The following is a 19,644-nucleotide window of genomic DNA, read 5'->3' on the forward strand; positions in this document are numbered from 1 at the left end:
TATAAACGTGGTATTGTTTTAGGCTATTATATTAGCCTCGAACTTAAACCTGCCTGACCAAATACTTTTTCTTTTGGCTCCAGTCAGGTTTATTCACCATTTCTTTTTGTTAAAGTCCTTCTTGGGTTTTACTTTGTGCGGCAAACCACGTTTGCATCCTTTGTTTACCGTCTTTTGGCAGGCTTCTGCTCAGAAGCCCTGCTCCAGGCACTTGGGTGTCTAGGTGGGCTGAATGTGAGGGAGGGGTGTAGTCACCCCCTGCACAGGGTATCCTAGGAAACCCAAGTCACACTTTGCCATGATTGGCTGAGGCGGTTGTCCGGGCCGGTCAACCCCCCTGCTGTGTGATTGTCATCCAGGCTGTGTGAATGGGTTTTTTTTCGCATAAAAGGCAGGTCTCTTGGGCTGGAAGTCAGAGAGTCGCCACTGGAACTACAAGGAACCGAATAGAAGCAGAGGAGAGGTTGACTGCTGCAACTATCCCATACTGGTGAAACCCTACTGCAGTCCTGAGCTATCTACCCTTCAACAACTAAGAGGAGATCCAGTCCGGAGTCTTCTTCCCTTGAGCCGGGTGGGGATAACCAGCTTGTCTTCTTTAGCCAGCGGAATCCCTTCGTGGTCGAAATCGCTGCACACTGCTGTAGTGGTCCAGATAGCCACCTGAAGAGCCTCTCCTGTTTTTAAGGAGCGCACCTTTTATTCATTGTCGCTGCTGCCGGCCTCATCCTTGTGTGGTGCAGACCCCCTCATCCTCATCGTCCTTCTTCTTGCTGAAGCTCCAGGAATCGTGGGTCTGCAGGAAACTACCAGGAACAACTGCTGCGGCACCAGCTTCATCCTTTGAGAAAGGTACTGTGTCCTGCTTGAGAAACTTGGGTGAATCCCTCTTCTCTTCCTTAAGGTTTGTCCTTACTTCACCCTCCTTCTTAAAACTTTTGCTTCCGAACATTGAAAATATCAAAGTACTCTTGGCTACGTTGAATCGTGAACGGTCCGACTGTGTGATCCTCGACAACAGGCGCCCGGTGTCACTTGACCCTGGCTCCGGCCCTTTGACTCTTGAATTCCTGTTTATGAATGTTCTTCTATTCTGTCTGCCTAACTATAATATTGCCTATGATTTTTGCATCCAACTCCCTCTGGGTATCTCAGGTGCTAAGTGTGTTTTTGCCCCGGTAGCATTTCTTGTCATGGATAAGCATTTATTTAGTAGACCGAACTGTCAAAAAGTGATCGCAATTATATTCACAGTAAAGTGTCTTGTTGCATAACACTGGTCCATTCAAACACAGGGTACTTACCTTGAGTCATACTGTACAAATTTAATTGGTTAGTTGTAGTATATTGTACGTGTGGTTTTGAATTTAAAAGAAGTGTTGTGTTTATAACAAATGGTTAAAAAATAAATGTACTTATATTTTTCTACTTGAAACCTTGAGTCAGTGTTTGCTTGAGTCACAGTAATTGTGGTCCCTTTGTGTAATCTCTGCTACTGCTCATATAGTCTTGAGATAAGCCTGGCTGCTCCGCTACTGCTACCACTTTAACATAGTAGTACAGGCCTGTACCAAAGGTAAAACTTGTATTGCCACCTGTAGTCTTAATTGTGTGTAGTGGTCCCTAAGGGCACTGCACAGGATTCTGCCTAACACTGGTGGGAGCGGTGGGATTTGGAAGTAGAGTAATTACACTTAGAGTGCTGCTGTTGCTTGGGTTCAACTAACCACAAGGCTAACACCACTAATTCTATTTAACTAAGAAATCATGTGAAATATGGAAAACTACACTGAAGAGGGTCTCTTAAACTACACTGCTGAGGTTTTAAGAACCATGTGTAGGGAGAGGAGTCTCTCTGGTAAAGGAAAGAAATCTGAATTGATTGCAAAGTTAATGGGAAAACAAAGTCTGGAGAGTGGGACAGAAGGGCCTACCTCTTCAGCAAATGTGGATACTGATGTTTCTGATTCTGAGAGTGTTAATTTTGAATATGTAGATGAGTCCTTCTTAGGAAACTCTACAACTCCTGTGCCTGCACAACCTCTGTCCAGAGGGACCCCCACAGGTCCTACACTTACTCCTGAGTTTATTGCACTTGAGAAAATGAGACTTGAATTGGAAGTGAAACGTATTGATGCACAAACTGCCATGAAACATCAAGATTTAAGGCTCAGAGAAATGAAGCTGAATCATGAACTACAGATGAAGAAATTGTCTGTAGAAAATGCTTCTCTCCCAGAGTCTTCTAGGTCTTCCAGCCCTCAGAGACCCTGTATGCCAAAGGAGATGATTGGTATGTATGAGACTAAACTTGATGTTTTGGATTGGTTAGCAATGTTTGAGTACAATAATGGGATTCAAGGTATCTCAGGGAATCAGTTGATTCCTTGGCTTTTCTCTAGGCTTCCCCCTGTTGCAAGTGATGCTGTAATGGAGTTGGGGGAGAAGGATAAACAGGATTATGAGTGTGTGAAACTAGCATTAATAGCTAGGTTTGGGAAGACCCCTTCCCAGTATCTTAAGAGGTTTAGAACCCTCAAAAAGCATGATGGTACCCCTTGGGCTACCTGGGTGTGTGGGTGTTTGAAGAACTTAGATGGTTGGGTTAAGGGTTACAAAGTGAACACTTCTGAAGGTTTGAGGAATCTTGTAATGTTGGAGACTATTTTTGATGTCTGCTCCCCTGAGCTTAGACAGCACTTGGCTGATTCAAAGGAGATAGATACTAAGACGTTAACTAAGGCTGCTGACTTGTGGGTTGCCAACAGGGCTACTCACAAGGATTCTGGGGTTACTCAGAAAAAGGATGAGGGAAGACAGCCAAAGAAAGACAACAAAGAGAATTCCAATAATTTCAATCCAAAAGAGGGCCCCAAACATAACCAGGGTAAGCCACAAGGGAAACTGAATCAGGCTAGTGTACCCCCTGGTTCCACACCAGATGGAGGTCAGAACAAACCCCCATTCCAAAGAGCATCTGGGAAATGCTTTGTTTGTGGGTTACCTGACCATGTGAAAGGAGATCCCATGTGTAAGGGAAAACCTTCAGGGATCAACACTGTCTCCTTAGCCTTCTCCCAGGTGGATGAAGTACCTTTAGCCAGTGGAAACTTTCAGTTACTAGCTGATGAGCCCATGAGAGTCTCAGCTAGTGTTTCTTTAGTGTTCTTGGGTCTTTGGGAACAACAGAACTTAGATGTCTATAACTCAATCCCAGATAATACTAAAGAGTATTATAAAGATAGTGTTCTTGTAAATGGTCAGGAAACCCCTGCCATCAGAGACACTGTAGCCAGTATAACTGTGGTTGATGAATGTTTCTTCAAGGTGGAAGATGTTGCTAAGGCACCCAAACACCTAACCAAGTTAGCTGGAGGCCCTGTGCAAATGGTTCCCCAGTTACCAGCTCTCATCCAGTGTAATGACATGACTGTCAGAATACCTGTAAGTGTGCAAAATAATGTACCTGGGAGGTTCCTGCTGGGTAATGACCTTAAAACTCTTGGAGTTGTATCTACCACCCCCAGGTCCCCCAGCAGAAGGAAGCCAGAGCTCACTAGGTCTGCAAGGGAGAGAACCTTGAGAGGCTCTCCTGGGGACATGATAGAGGAAAATATCACCCCAAGTCCACAGGACTTACTGCTATTGCAGGTCAGAAAGAGACAAAGGGGAAACCCAGGTCTGCCAGCAAGAAACCAGCAAGCACTCCTGTGCCCAGAAGGACATCTCCAAGACTGTCCAAAGTCACATCTGTGACTCACCCACCCGCTGAGGCTGAGTGTGAGATCCAACCCTGTATGGTTCAGCTAGATACTGAGGAATCAGATCTAGAAGAAGATCTTACTCTGTCAGGAGATATTGACCCTGTTGACCATCCTGAGCTGCAGTCTTTACTGGCAGAAGGTGGACCCAACAGGGCAGTTTTCAGCAAAGAACAAAGAGATTTTCCTATCCTGGAAGGTCTTCGCCTACAGGCAGCTTCTCAGCTCAATGGGACTGAGCCTGGGAAGTATAGGTTACACTGGGAAGATGGCCTCTTCTACAGTGAACCAACTGAGTCAACTCCTGGAGATTGCAAGATACTTGTAGTACCTCAAGTGAACCGACTGCAGTTTCTGCAGTTAGCTCATGAGATACCTTTGGCTGGTCACTTAAGTTTTAAGAAGACCAAGGAAAGGCTCTCTCTTTACTTCTACTGGCCTAAGATGTGCTCAGAAGAAGCCAAATTCTGCAGAAGCTGCCACACTTGCCAAACCTCTGGCAAGAGTGGAGCCAAGAACGTGGCACCCTTGGTGCCTCTCCCAATGGTGGGAGTTCCTTTTGAGAGAGCTAGGATTGAGATTGTTGGTCCTCTTGACCCTCCCACATCTTCAGGCAACAGGTTTATCCTGGTTGTAGTGGACCATGCCACTAGATTTCCTGAAGCCATACCTATGAGGACTGTTATGGCTCCAGCTGTGGCTAAGGCCCTACTTGGTATTTCTACAGGGTAGGTTTTCCTAAGGAGGTGATATCTGAAAAGGGATCAAATTGTATGTCCCACTACATGCAAGCCATGTGGAAAACCTGTGGAATCACCTACAAGTTCTCAACTGCCTACCATCTCCAAACCAATGGGTTGGTGGAGAGGTTTAACAGAACTATGAAGAGCATGATAGGTGCTTTAGAAGAACCCCTCAGAAGAAAGTGGGACCTTCTACTGCCATGCCTTCTCTTTGCATATAGAGAAGTCCCCCAGGAGGGAGTAAGATTCAGCCCCTTCGAACTTCTCTATGGCCATCCAGTCAGAGGTCCATTGGCCCTGATTAAGGAGGGGTTGGAGAGTGCTCCTTCCCCCAACCCAGTCAGAGTGACTGGCTATGTGATAGGTCTCTGGAGGAGAATGTCACACATGATGGCAGAGGGAAGTGATAACTTGAAGGCTGGTCAAGCTCTGGTCAAATATTGGCATGACCAGAAGACTAACATGGTTGAGTTCACTCAAGACCAGCTTGTTCTTGTTATGGTCCCTACAAGGCAGTGGGCCTTGTAGGACAAATGGATAGGACCCTTCAAAGATGTGGGTAAACTTGGAGAGCTGAACCATCTGGTGGACCTAGGCAATCCTAAAGAGGCTCCCAGAGTCTTTCACACCAACCGTTTAAAGGCTTATGTCTCTAGACCTGACATAGGAGCTTTGCTCCTAGCTTCAGCTCAGGAGGAGGAGAGTGAACCTCTGCCTGACCTCCTCAGAGGCTTACCTTTAGATGAGCAAGTGGAAGGAGTTAATCTCTCTTCCAGTCTGACATCTGACCAGCAGGATGAGTGCAAATTACTGTTAAATCAGTTTGCCTCTCTGTTCTCACTTTCACCAGGCTTGAGCCCTTGGGGCCAGCATGACATACTCACTGGTGACTGTTTGCCTGTCAAAAGCAGGGGGTACAGAATGTCAGACAATGTACGAACCCATATAAGGAATCAGGTCAACAAGATGCTTGGTCTCAGGGTTATAGAGCCCTCTACTAGCCCATGGTCTAGCCCAGTTGTGCTTGTACTAAAGGCAGGATCCAAAGAGTTGAGATTCCAAGTGGACTTAAGAGCTCTAAATGCAGTCACAAAGACTGATGCCCATCTTTTGCCTAGGACAGACGAGCTGGTGGACAGACTTGGTACAGCCAAGTACCTCAGCACATTTGACCTAACGTCAGGCTATTGGCAAATAGCCCTGACAGACCATGTCAAGGAGAAAACTGCATTCTCCACCCAGGCTGGCCTCTACCAATTCAAGGTAATGCCTGTTGGACAAAAGAATGCACCTGCTACATTTCAGAGGATGGTCAATATGTTCTGAATGGGATGGAGAACTTCTGCATGGCATGATTCTGGATGACATTGCAGTGTTCAGCCCTACATGGAAGGAACATATTGAACACCTAGGATATGTATTGCAGGCTCCAGAACAGGCCCATCTGACCATAAAGGCAAACAAATGTCAAATTGGTCAGAGTACAGTGGTCTACCTTGGACATGAGGTAGGAGGAGGTGAAATAAGGCCATTGCCTAGCAAAGTACAAGCTGTACAAAACTGGGCCACCCCTACTACTCAAACCGAAGTGAGAGCCTTCTTAGGTCTCACTGGGTATTACAGGAACTTCATAGAGAACTGTGGGACCATAGCTTCTCCCTTGAATGTCATCTCCTCTCCCAAATTCCCTAAAAAGGTCAGGTGGAATGAGGAGTCCAATCAAGCCTTTGAAGGTCTAAAGAAAGCCCTTTGTCAAGCTCTAGTCCTAAGAGCTCCTGACTATCACCAACTCTTCATTGTGCAATCTGATGCTTCCAATGTGTGTATAGGTGCAGTCCTTAGTCAACTGGATGAGAAAGGTAGGGAACACCACATTTGTTTCATCAGCAGGAAGTTAAAGGATCCTGAGACAAGGTGGGCAACAATAAAATGAGAATGTTTTGCTATTGTGTGGTCAATGAAAAGGTTTAGACCATACTTGTATTGATCTACCTTCATCATTCAGACTAACAACCAACCCTTGAGATGGCTGATGCAAATGAAAGGGGAAACCCAAAGTTACTCAGATGGTCAATCTGCCTACAAGGATTTGATTTTTCCATTGAGCACAGAGCAGGAAGTCACCGACAAAATGCTGATGGCCTCTCTAGGATGTTTTTAACTGACTAGAGGTATGAGGTCCACCCAGAAGCGGATTAAATCCTCCTGTCCCTAAATCTGGGGGGGTGGGCGAGTGTTAGGGAGAATTCTTATTTTATGGCTAATTTCCCTCTTCTTGTGAGTCCCCCAGCAGCTTTGCTGGACTTCTGGAGTTTATTTTTTCACTTGGTAAGAGTGTGAGCTTTTCCCCCACTCTTACCCATGTTTTGCCATGTGTCTTTTTCCTGTTTTTATGATTGTGTACTCTGAAATACACCACTTCAGTAGCCCCCTTCGTTTGTGTGTTACACAACATCTTCAGTGCAGTAACACAGGGTTGTCTTTTATACTTCCCACTGACTCCATTTCTGAGGCTGACTACAGTCCCCCAGAAAAGGGTAAAGTTGCCATTAACTTTACTAATTTAATTTCCTACAGATCCAGTACACCCCATCTTCCATGGAGTACTGGAAATGTTTACTTTGTATCCCTTTGTATCTGTACCTCCTAGAGCATTCTTTCGCTCTTTTAACATTTAGACTTAGCTGGTGGCAGTGGTATCTACCCGAACTTTTCTACCGCGATTATACTATATAAATGTGGTTATGTTTTAGGCTATTATATTAGCCTCGAACTTAAACCCGCTTGACCAAATACTTTTTCTTTTGGCTCCGGTCGGGTTTATTCACCATTTCTTTTTGTTAAAGACCTTCTTGTGTTTTACTTTGCATGGCAAACCAGGTTTGCCTCCTTTGTTCACCGTCTTTTGACGGGCTTCGGTTCAGAAGCCCTCCTCCATGCGCGTAGGTGACTAGGTGGGCTGAATGTGAGGGAGTGGTGTAGTCACCCCCTGCACAGGGTATCCTAGGAAACCCAAGTCGCACTTTGCCATGATTGGCTGAGGTGGTTGTCCGGGCTGGGCAACCCCCCTGCTGCGTGATTGACAGCCAGGCTGTGTGAATGGTTTTTTTTTTGCATAAAAGGCAGGTCTCTTGGGCTGGAAGTCAGAGAGTCACCACTGGAACTACAAGGACCCAAAGAGAAGCGGAGGAAACGTCGACTGCTGCAACTATACCATACCGGTGAAGCCCTGCTGCAGTCCTGAGCTATCTACCCTTCAACGACTAAAAGAAGATCCAGTCCGGAGTCTTCTTCCCTTGAGCCTGGTGGGGATAACTCGTCTTCTTCAGCCAGAAGAATCCTTTCGTGCTCGAAATCGCTGCACACTGCTGTAGTGGTCTGGATAGCCACCTGAAGAGCCTCTCCTGTTTTTAAGGAGCGCACTGCACCTTTTATTCATCGTCGTTGCTGCCAGCCTCATCCCTGTGTGGTGCAGACCTCCTCATCATCCTTCTTCTTGCTGAAGCTCCAGAAATCATGGGTCTGCAGGAAACTACCAGGAACAACTGCCGTGGCACAAGCTTCATCCTTTGAGAAAGGTACTGTGTCCTGCTTGAGAAACTAGGGTGAATCCCTCTTTCTCTTCCTTAAGGCTTGTCCTTACTTGTCCCTCCTTCTTATAACTTTTGCTTCCAAACATTGACAATATCAAAGTACTCTTGGCTACGTTGAATCGTCAACGGTCCGACTGTGTGATCCTCGACAACAGGCACCCGGTTTCACCTGACCCTGGTTCCTGTCCTTTGACTCTTGAATTTCTGTTTATGAATGTTCTTCGATTCTGTCTGCCTGACTATAATATTGCCTTCTGATTTTTGCCTCCAACTCCCTCTGGGTATCTCAGTTGCTAAGTGTGTTTTTGCCACGGTAGAATTTCTTGTCACGGATACGCGTTTAATTAGTAGACAGAACTGTCAAAAAGTGATCGCAATCGTATTCACGGTAACGTGTCTTGTTTCATAACACCGGTCCATTCAAACACAGGGTACTTACGTTGAGTCATACCGTACAAAGTGAATTGGTTAGTTGTAGTATATTTTACGTGTGGTTTTGAATTTAATAGAAGTGTTGTGTTTATAACACACGGTTTAAAAATAAATGTACTTATATTTTTCTACCTGAAACCTTGAGTCAATGTTTACTTGAGTCACAGTAATTGTGGTCCCTTTGTGTAATCTCTGCTACTGCTCATATACACTTGAGATAAGCCTGGCTGCTCCGCTACTGCTACTACTTTAACATAGTAGTACAGGCTTGTACCAAAGCTAAACTTGTATTGCCACCTGTAGTCTTAATTGTGTGTAGTGGTCCCTAAGGGCACTGCACAGGATTCTGCCTAACAATGGGAATGGGAAAGCCGGATGCACCGGCACCGTTCTGAATGGTGCCGGTGCATCCGACATGCTGTGCTCGCAAATGCCACTTTGCCCGCCAGGTCTGCCCTGGCGGGCAGAAAGACAGCTGCAAGCACAACTCGTAGTTTGCCGGTCTGGGAAATACAGTACTGGCAAGCTTACCGGTACCGTTGTTCCCGGACTGGCAAAATTATAATGAGGCCCAATGATTGTTTATTTTCTGAGATCCGTGCAGTCTGTGAGTATGTGATGATTTAATTTTGTCCATTACATGATCAGCACTAGAACAGGCATATTTGCGTTATTACACGTGTGCTATGTATATGAATGGTGATTCCTTGTTAAAGTGATGTACAATAATAATAAAGGGGGCTATTTTAAGCTCAGCAGACGTGGTCTATCTGTCAGTAATTATACGCTTGTATTACTATTTTATTAGTATTTATTTGAAAAACAGGGATGTCAATTTCAATGAACAATGACAACACCACATTTACATACATTGAAGGAGGCATTCCGCAGAAGACTAAAATAGCACAAAGATGAAAACAAATGGTGAGCGGGCATCTGGTGGTGTTAACACAGTAGGACATAGACCCAGGGAAAATCTAAACAAAAACAAACAATACAAATATCAGAAACAAGTGACTTACAAAGATAATATTAAACAAGAAGGCATGAGCGTCAAACAAAAGAGGAGGACTGGTCAAATATAAAATAATTCCATTATAACATTATTACGCTGCACTTAAAAGACAGGTGGAGTCAACTAGTAAGGATGGGATGTTCCATTTTAGCAAGCACATGAAGTTTAATCTAAGATTTAAAGAGATCCACAGTCAAAATGGCTTTTGATTGTGATCGGCAGCAGTGTCCAATGGAGCAGGACAAGTAGCGAGGAAGAGCGGAAGCAAGAGGAGGCACAGGGGCTACTGGGGGAAGTGAGGTTGAATGTAGAGTAAGAATGGAGGGAGTGATATTGTGGATAGGGAAAGATAGAAAGGAACAATACTAAGGTGAAAGGCCATTAATAGCTTTGCAGACAATGAGAAGGATCTTGAAAAGAGAGCTATTGGACCTGGAGACACAAACAACCCTGTGTTAGTATGTATAAGTGAGGGAGGATCTGGGTAGGCTGTAGAGAGTATGGGTAGTGAAGTTGAGGACTTTGGGAAGGAGTAGAGGGGAAGGCCAGGAAGTAAGCATGAGCAGTAGTCCCGTTTGCTGACCATAGGGTGTGGATAAGCATGTGTGAATGACTTGCCTGCCGGATCACTTTATTGCAAAAAGCATCTATCACCTCCACCTCATCTACAGACCACCACACAATCTTCCATTGCGGACATCGCCAACTTACTCTCCTCCGAAAAATTAGCACATTCTAAAAATGTCTTTTTCTGAGATGTTAAAATCCCATCACAAGTTGACAACCACACTCGAAGCACGCTTTTTCTAATGACTGGTTCTACGAACCGCAAGAAAATTGTGCTCTTCCCCACACATAATAAATGGGACACCCTAGATGCTTTCATCACATCATTTCCCCTAATAGCCTGCTCAGACCCTATCCCACTTGACTGGTCTGACCACACCTCCATCCCACTAATGGTCACCCACTCAATTTAGGCCCACTAAACACCACTCATTCAAAACCTTCCCGGTCAATGAGCTAGAAGCGAACTTTGGAAACTTCCCCAACACAGGGAATACCTTGAGCCCCCTAAAGTTATTCAACAACTCTGCTATTAAACTGGTGTACACTCTTCAGTCAATAAAATCGAGCCGTGCGAGATCAAACCATTTGCCACTTTGTGCACCGCCGAGCAAACCTCCAAAAACGCTCAATCAGAGCCCTAGAGAAATGGTGATTCAGAAAACATCCCTGGAGACCTCACCAACCTTAAATCTCTCTGCATCAACCATAGGATTCTGATTACCGAGGCCACAGCTACTTTGTACTCCACCGCCATTGTGGCAGCCTTTAACAGGAGCAAAGCCCTCTTTGAAGTAGTAAAGCATTGTACCAAAACCTCACCCAACCCTGAGGTACCAGCAACTCAGGAGAAATGCAAAGGAATCAACACATTTTTTCTGAAAAAAAGAGACACAATCTGGGATATCACCAAAAAAACTCCCACAGCATTAGCACACCCTGGCATGCATACTTCCCCTCTGGACTGAATTCTCTCCTCTCTCTCCCCAGAAACTCCTAAAAATGATTACCTCCATCAAAGCTACTTCTTACTCTGACCCTCAAAGTGCTACTCAGCATAATTAATATTTCACTGACAGAATGGTAATTCCCGGTATACTCAAGACTGTTCTCATACAACCTCTTTTGAAAAAACCAACCCAGAGAACCTGGCCAACTACTTGCCCATTAAAAACATCCCACTTATTGGCAAAATCCTGGAAAAAGTAGTCGCTGCACAACTACTTGCCATAATCAAACAACTTCACCAACTAAATGACTATCAGTCATTGTTCCAATCCAAGTGCAGCATCGAGACATTCACCATCCAGATGTTGGATGATGCCCTCCAATTCAGGGATAAGGGCGATTCATGTCTCCTTGTCCTTATTGACCTATCGGCTGGATTCGACACCTTCAAAACTGAATCCTCCTCTCGCTCCATGCTGACAGAATGGGATTCTCTGACAATGGCCTTGATTTCTCCCCCAAGGCTCCATCCTCTCACCAATCCTGTGTAACCTTTACATGGAGCCTCTGGGCAATCTCCTCAAAGATCCCAATATACTCATCTACCAATACGCAACAATACTCAGTTGTACATAAGAGTAATTAGCACACAGGACATCCAGTTCTGGATTTCACCTGCCTACCTCAAACTAAGCCCATCCAACACTGAACTCGCACTCATCAGTCCTCCTGCTAAAAACAACATGTCCAATAATGGCTCAAAGATATGCGCATAGAATGATTTGATCCAAAACTCTCAGATTCAGCAAATTTCTTAGGCTTCACTACTGACAGCAGCCTGTCTTTCCAGAAACACATAACCAAGAAGGGCCAAACAGCCAGGCTCTGGATTTCTTCCCTTTGCAAAATCAAACCCTCATCCTGTCGCAGGACTACCAGAACCTACTACAGTCCCTTCAGGTCTCACACATCAATGGGGGAAATGCCCTCCTGACTGTGCTCCCAGCTGCTCACTTGACTCTGCTAATAACAGTCCACAACACTGCCGCACATCTTATTGTGGGTGCACAGAAATTTGAGTGAATCACTGCGATCCTACGCAAACTACATTGGCTTCCTCTCCAGGCCAGTATACTGTTCAAGAATGCATGTATCATCTACAAAGCAGTCACAAGCAGCACACAAGTGCACCTGTTGGCTAAGCTCCAAATATCTGGTGGCGCACGCTCCTAAACAGCAATTCGACTAAACGGCTTGAATCAAAACTCAACCACAAAGAAAGGACTAGCAAACAATCCTTCTCTTGTCATGCACCCAATCGCTGGAACTTGATCCCAATGTCTGCTCGGAATGGCCCCACAATTATCCATTTTCACAAATCTCTCAAAACCTTTCTTTTTCAACAACACTGGGGCATGGACTAATTTCAATGTATGCACATACTGATACACATAACTCAACTCACAGTACAGCGCTACTGTTAAAACATGTTAGCCCAGATGCTGGCTACCCAAACTCTGTTCATAGCTCTGAGGTACTCAAGCTAGTCTGTGCTTTAATAAACATAACATACAAAAACATATATATAAATAGCAGAGCTGGTGGTAGTAATGGATTTTTGCAGTCAGAGGTTGCTATCAAAGAGAAAAGCAAGTTTGCCAACCTTGGTCTAGTGAGTGGTGGATATATTTTCTAGAGGGGAAACACCTAATTTTGTGACATTTTGTTATTGTGGTAAAATGGGGCTTATTTTATCATGGTAACACTTTGGTGGTCTCCCTATTTATGGTATGTGGTAACACTCCCCTCATAACATAACCTAACACCTGTCATGTTCCTGGGATTTCTTCAAAATAATAGCCACTGGATTTATGACACTTATATTTGACAGTGTCCCATTCTGTCTCAGCAACTTATCTGCGGTGCTGAGCTATGCTCTAGTAACCAAATCACAAAACATATTCAATTATGAGAACATATTAGATACACATACATCACACACTTCTAAACTTACTTACTATGAAAACCAAAAATTAACTTCAGGTTTTACCACCTGTGGAAAAATGAATTACCACCTGCAGTAAAATGGGGCTCTTCCCTGTAAACTCACAATCTCTGTGCCAGTGTGTGCATTCATGCACAGAAAACTCTACTCAAACTGTTTTAGTTTTAGAAATTATTTTTTATATACACTGTTATTTGGATCTATTCAGAAAACATGTCATGTGGCATGCAATTGGGTACAAAAGAGAACATCTCAATTATGTTGCATAGCACAGTTTGCATTCATTAATAGACACCCTCAGTTTTTATCTGAACACTGTCCTTGTACTCCAATAAACTTGGCAGCAGATGCAGTTTGAGAAAGAAAAAGGAGAGAAAAAAAACACAACAGCAAAGCCAACTTTTTTTTTACACATTCTTAAATCTGTATTAATTTCAAGCACTAAGAGGCATTATTCATGAAAATAACCAATTGATCCTGATTAACTGTTTAAAACAAATCCATGCATCCACCTCACTTACGACTTATATTCACCTTGGAAGTTAGCAAGATTCCTGCACTGCTATCTCTGGAACAACCCTCCTTTCTGGGATTGCCACCGATAAGAGATGTTGTGCGCTCAGCAACTCACCTGAGCTGTTTTAGTCAGCAAGGGCCTCTCAAACTGTCTGCCAAAGAAACCATCTGCAGCCTGGTTCCCCAGCACGTCTCCTTGCAAGTTCACCTGCCTGTCTCTTCAAAGTCAGCCAGCCCATCTGCTTGGACATTTCTGAACCTCTGCCTTGCACCTCCTCTCTCTGCCACTTTTTAAAGGCTATCCCTGTCACTCAAAACAAAAGGACCTGACTCTCTTCCTGACATGCCCACATCACCCGAGCTGCTCAGTAATTTTCCAAATGCCCACTAAACTATAAATCTATGATCTCACTTTCTGCTTCCTGCAAAAACAATGGCCTTTTAGCATTTCATAGCATATTTCATATTTGCAGTCTGTGCCATGCTGAATGAAATAACCCAGCCAGTAAAATATGTGTGCACGTTTTAACTTCATTGCAGAGAGGCACTTCATTTTCAGTCTATCTCATCTGAGCCCCTTTTGCACTCATTTGTTAATGACAGGTTACACGTTATTGGGAAGAGGTTGTTAGTTGATTAGCACATATTAGTATTTATATAGTGCAAGCAATCCGGGCAGATGACATGTCACCCTGAACTATAACATTTTTAAACCAGGTGCCCACTGCAATGATAGTACATGCATTTCAATCTGATGCACACGCTAGTCATTTATATTGGTTGTTTTTTCTACATGAGCCCACTACTATTATATATGTATGAAACCCTTTACTCCACACAAGAACCTCTACAGGGGAAAGAAAGTAAGACATTAAGAAGATGATAGATTACGTCTGATGTTGGAAACCAGGAGAAAGATGACTTTTGAATTTGAAGAGTTCAGCATGAGTTATCAGAGTAAAGGAATTGCAGTGAGACTGTTAGTAATCCATTCTTGGATGGATGGGGTGAAGGTGAGAATGGAGTGCACAATTTGAGTATCATCAGCAAAAAGTTGATAGTGAAAGGATGAGATGAGTCTTCCAAGGGCAGAGGTATGTAGGGTGAAGAGCAAAGGTCCACATATTTATCATTTGGCAATACAGACAGGGTGAAAGGTGGGATTGAAGGTTTGTGAGTTCCAGGAGAATTTAAAGGAGCAACCTTCCAAGTAGGAGGCAATCCAGGCAAGAGCAGATTTGTCAAACCCAAGCTACTGAAGAGTGATGATGTGAGAGGAGTAGTCAGCATAGTGAACACATCAGAGAGGTCCAAAAGCATAGGTATAGAAAAGAGTTTGGATTGGTGAGCATAAGAGAGAAACCTGAGACATGCATGACTGCAGTCTCGTAGGGTATTCCCTAAGGAAGCCAGATGGAAGGGGATCACTAAGGCCATTATCCCCGAGGTACTTAGTGATTTGGCTGAAGACCATCTATTGAAGGAACTTTTAATAATGATTAAGGAGTGAAAATGGGTGATAGTTTGCCAGGATGTTTGGATCAGCACACGCTATATTTAAAAAAAAAAACTTTATTTAATACTGGCATTTTCACAGTGCGGGAAGGACATGTTTCAGATAAGGCAGTACAGCGTACATTTATAGCAAAGTATATCTTAAGTCATATTATACAAGACATAGGAGTTGAGGGAAGGAGGGAGGAAGGAGACACGACATAGCGGGTCATACAGAGGGTATTGCTGCACTCTCAGTCCTTGCCTCTTCTTCCTCTGACAGTAAGCATGACCTGATGGGGGCCCATATGTCTTTGGGCATTGACGTGGATTGGATCCCTCGCACATATGACTCTTCACATTCTTGTGTGTTGATTAAATCAAGTAACCAGCTTCGGTGAGTGGGGGGTCTTTTGATTTCCATTTTCTATGTATGCTCCGTTTAGCCACGGCTCCACCCATTGCAAATAGTCTGTGGGTCCTAATGGATACCTTCCCAATATCTCCCAGAAGGTATTTTAACGGTGTGGCGGGAATGTTCGTGTTTAATATATAACCCATTGTTTCTGCCACTTCTTTCCAGAATTGCTTAACTGGTGGGCATTCCCAGTACATATAAAGGGTTGTTGCACTGGTTGTGCCACATTTGGTGCATGACTGTGGTTTGGTGTGGTCAAACTTTGAGATTTGTTTGGGTGTGATATGCAGTTCGTTCAATATTTTGAATTGGATAAGTCTGAAGTTTGCACATAGGGATATAGCTTTTGTATATTTGCAGTGGTTTTCCCAGTGCTGTTCATCTATTTGGATATTAAAATTTCGTTCCCACTTGGTTTTCATATTTTTCTTGCATGGACTGTTAGATTGAGCAATCCTATATACGGTGGACACGCTGCCCATAAAGCCGTCCTCTGTCAGGATCTCTGATAGGAATTTATGAATTGGCGGTGCACTGTGGAAGGACAGCCATTTTTTCTTGCAGGAAGCCTTTAGTCGTTGGTAATGCAGCGTTGTGGTTAGGCTGTTCCCCGCTCTGTTTTGGATCTCCGCTGCTGTGAGAAACCAACCTTCTGGGAAAAGGTCACCAACCTTGGTGTGCTTTGCGGGGTCCCATAATGTTTGTATGGTGTGGTCTGTTGTGGGCTCCAGACGTGGGTAATGCCATAGGGGCAGGTGCAGCCAGTATCGCATTTCACATCTCATTCTCTTGAGGATCTGTGACCATGCTCTCGTAGTTGATTCCACAGGGACATCCAGCGTCTTTTCTCACAGCACCCTAGCGAATATCATGCTCTTAAGGTTCAGTGGAGATGCTACAAATTGTTCTGTGTGTATGTGCGCAAATTGTTCTGTGGTATTTGCCCAGTATTTTGCAAAGTGTGCTTGTGCTGAATAGTAGTATAATTGGAAGTCTGGGGCTGCTAGGCCTCCCGTGTCATAGTTCTTGCACAATTTGGACCAGCTTAGAAAAAAAGTGAGAGGCCCCCCAAAATAGAGTTAATTCACTCAATAGAGTCAGTCATCCCTGGAGGGAATGAGACCAAGACCAAGTGCTGGGCGTAAGAAAAGGCTTTATCTAAAATAGGGCAAGCAGAATCTAATCTGCTCATGCCGAGAGCGCTCTGCAGAAAACATGTTACAAATTACTTTTATACAGCTTGATCATCATCAGAGTGAAGGCCTATTGGGCACATGAACAGTTGGGATTGGTCACCAGGGGCGAACAACTATAGGTGCTATAGGGTCGAAGGGTTGTGGTTGGCTCGTGAACACGTGGTGTAGCGATGATGCTTCTTGGGTCAATCCGTCAGCTGGGCTCATCGAATCGGTATGTGGGATAAATAACCATTTGACATTTGCCCTTGTGGCCACACATTCTCACTCATTCACTACCATAATCTGCTTGTCCAGCAAGCTCAAAGACCTGTAAGCTTAGACACTTATGAAGAATGTCTTTCAAGTACAGGTTAATTTATCTTTGGGCATAGGTCAAAATACAACTATTAAATGCAGCGCTTAATCTATTGGTAGGCAGGCTTAACCATGTGTTGATACAATGCAAAATGTAATGGCTAAGGAGGTAAGGAGGTAAGACCTTTGAGGTCACTTCGTGGTCTGGAATGTCCATCTGATACACATCAAAGAGGGCTCTAAATCTAAGGCTGGAATTACACAGTAAAGAATAGGTCACAAAAGGCACATACCATCATGGGCATAAGTCTCATTGTGGGGGGTTAGTGGCTGGTTGTTTAAACATCATTAAATCTCTGCTAATCTACTTTGACACTATGAAGGGTGGAGGAGAAACAAAACACCTTCGCGGTGTAGTTCCGCATTGCACAAAGAGACAGGGCCTTCAGAAAAAGGTTTTACATACAGGCTTTTACACGTGGCCTATTACATTACGTTCTGATTACATTTATTTAAAGTATGCTATATTTTCTATCTAGCTAAATATTCTCATCATTACATGACACATTATGAAAAAATAGGTGTATGCTGACGTTATTGTCCATAGTATGTTAAACAGGTCATGGTTCAAGTTCTGCGCATGCAGCCTTAACACATATTGTTGTAGTACGAACATTCTGGTCAGAGTGTTTGGTTGCGGTATTCATTTTACACAATTTCATTTGTGTGTTTACATTTAAACTAAAAATGAGGTAGCTTTATGCTGCCGTGTACAGTGTTATGTTGGTTATGCATTTCGTTATTGCAATCCATTTCTATTAGCTATATCATACCATACGTTCATATACATCACACTTTTATAATTGAATTCTAACGTTAGGACTTTTAATTACACATATATTATACAGTGCACTAATATGCTTATTATTCTACTACAATCCTTGCATTATTTCACTTTAGATAGAAACTGGCCATGAGCAATATTTTCTGATTGCATGTAGAAAGGCACTTTGGCTTTCTTCTCTTAAGGCGTGAACAATCAAACATACTTGAGGGCCACTTCTAGCTGTTTGACCCTGTTTTGTGGAATATGGGGATGGTATTATTTATGGCCAGGGCCTGTTGGGTGCGAGGCAGGGTTATAGAGATGAATGACTTCTGTGCTGGCCCTTGTGCTGGGCCGCATCAGGGTCGATGAAGTAAGATGCAAGACAGAAGATACAGTGTAAAGTTTGTTGCATTCTCGCGGCTAGTTTCTCATGAGAACCGGACAACTGCAGAGATGGCAGAGGGGAGGAGGTGAGGGGAGTAGCTTGCTCACTGTGTGCGCCTGGCAGGGAGAGCTGCATGCCTGCGTTTCGATTTCACAACTGTCCTGCCATTACAAAATGGAGTCTGTAGCTCACCAAATGGATTCTCGTTGAATTCTGGTCTTATGTTGTCATAAGGGGGGTCACAGTTCGGGGGTATTCCCGCATGGGTGCTCCGGGGCCGGGACCCTGGAACCAAAGCAGCCACCACTGGGCCTACCCAGGAAGTATGCAAATGGAGGGGGGGTTCCAAGACCATCTACTCCCACACATTCGCCCCTTTTGTTACTTAAGTAATGAATATTTTAACTGCCCCAACCTCTTACACGCTTCTTCCTCAGCTACTGCTTCATCCCATGCCGGTGTTCCTTTTATTGGCATTCATGCTCTGCATACCACTCTGAGGCTTTCCGCCCTCCTAGCATACTCATCTGGGGTGCAAGTCATATAAATACACCCTCCCTCACGCTCCAGGTCCACCCATACTTCCTTGTACCATTGTAACTATCTGGGCTCCTTTATGGTTGTGTGATATAAATTATCCACTATATGCCCTGTATTGTATGTAGCAGTCATTCTGTATTTGGGTTCCGAACTATCTCCTGTTTGCACTTCTGCCTCGTGTTTGATTTGCGCCACTCCATTTGCACGGCCATTGTTACCATCATCAGCGCACTGTTAGGAACTGCATTGGTGCAGCATCTGAGTCCTAATTGGCACACACAAAAAATGAGGAGCAAAAAGACGATGAATGGTATGAGGAGTTTCACTGTCATTCCAAGCCACCATGGTACCCAGGAAAAAAGATTGTCGAACCAGGTGCTGCGCTGGGATCCTCCTTCAGCCTTCATACGTTACTCGAGGTCATGCACCGCTGCTATCACGTGTGAGAATGAGCCGTTCTCCACGTCTGCAGAAGGTACAAAAGTGCAACATGCGCTCTCGATTGTTCGGCAAACACCTCCATCTATTGCTGTTAACAAGTCTAGCACATACCTGTTCTGCATGGTCATTAGTCGCAATGCTCTGAGTTCTACTTTGATGACATTGAACCCTTCTTCAGTGTCGTTGGCCAGCTGGATGAGTTCCCACCTCATTATTTTGAGTCATTTTGCATTAGCTCTCATCTGGATACTGGGAATGAGGGACGCGAAGAATGTTTTGACAGAGCTGAAAACCGAAACTGATCAGGAATCTGTGCCAGGAGTTCTGATGATTTGGTTGAGATACAGTTTGATGATTGTTTCTTCCTCCGCATTGTGCTCTGCAAACCTTCTTCATCCATTGTATACACGGGAACCTCTTCAGGCGGCATTGGGGAAAGTTTGTTTGGTGCCTCCACTCGCGTG

Source organism: Ambystoma mexicanum, chromosome 12 (genome assembly GCF_040938575.1).
Source record: "Ambystoma mexicanum isolate Mex_15411 chromosome 12, UKY_AmexF1_1, whole genome shotgun sequence".
In the NCBI taxonomy this organism is placed as follows: Eukaryota; Metazoa; Chordata; class Amphibia; order Caudata; family Ambystomatidae; genus Ambystoma; species Ambystoma mexicanum.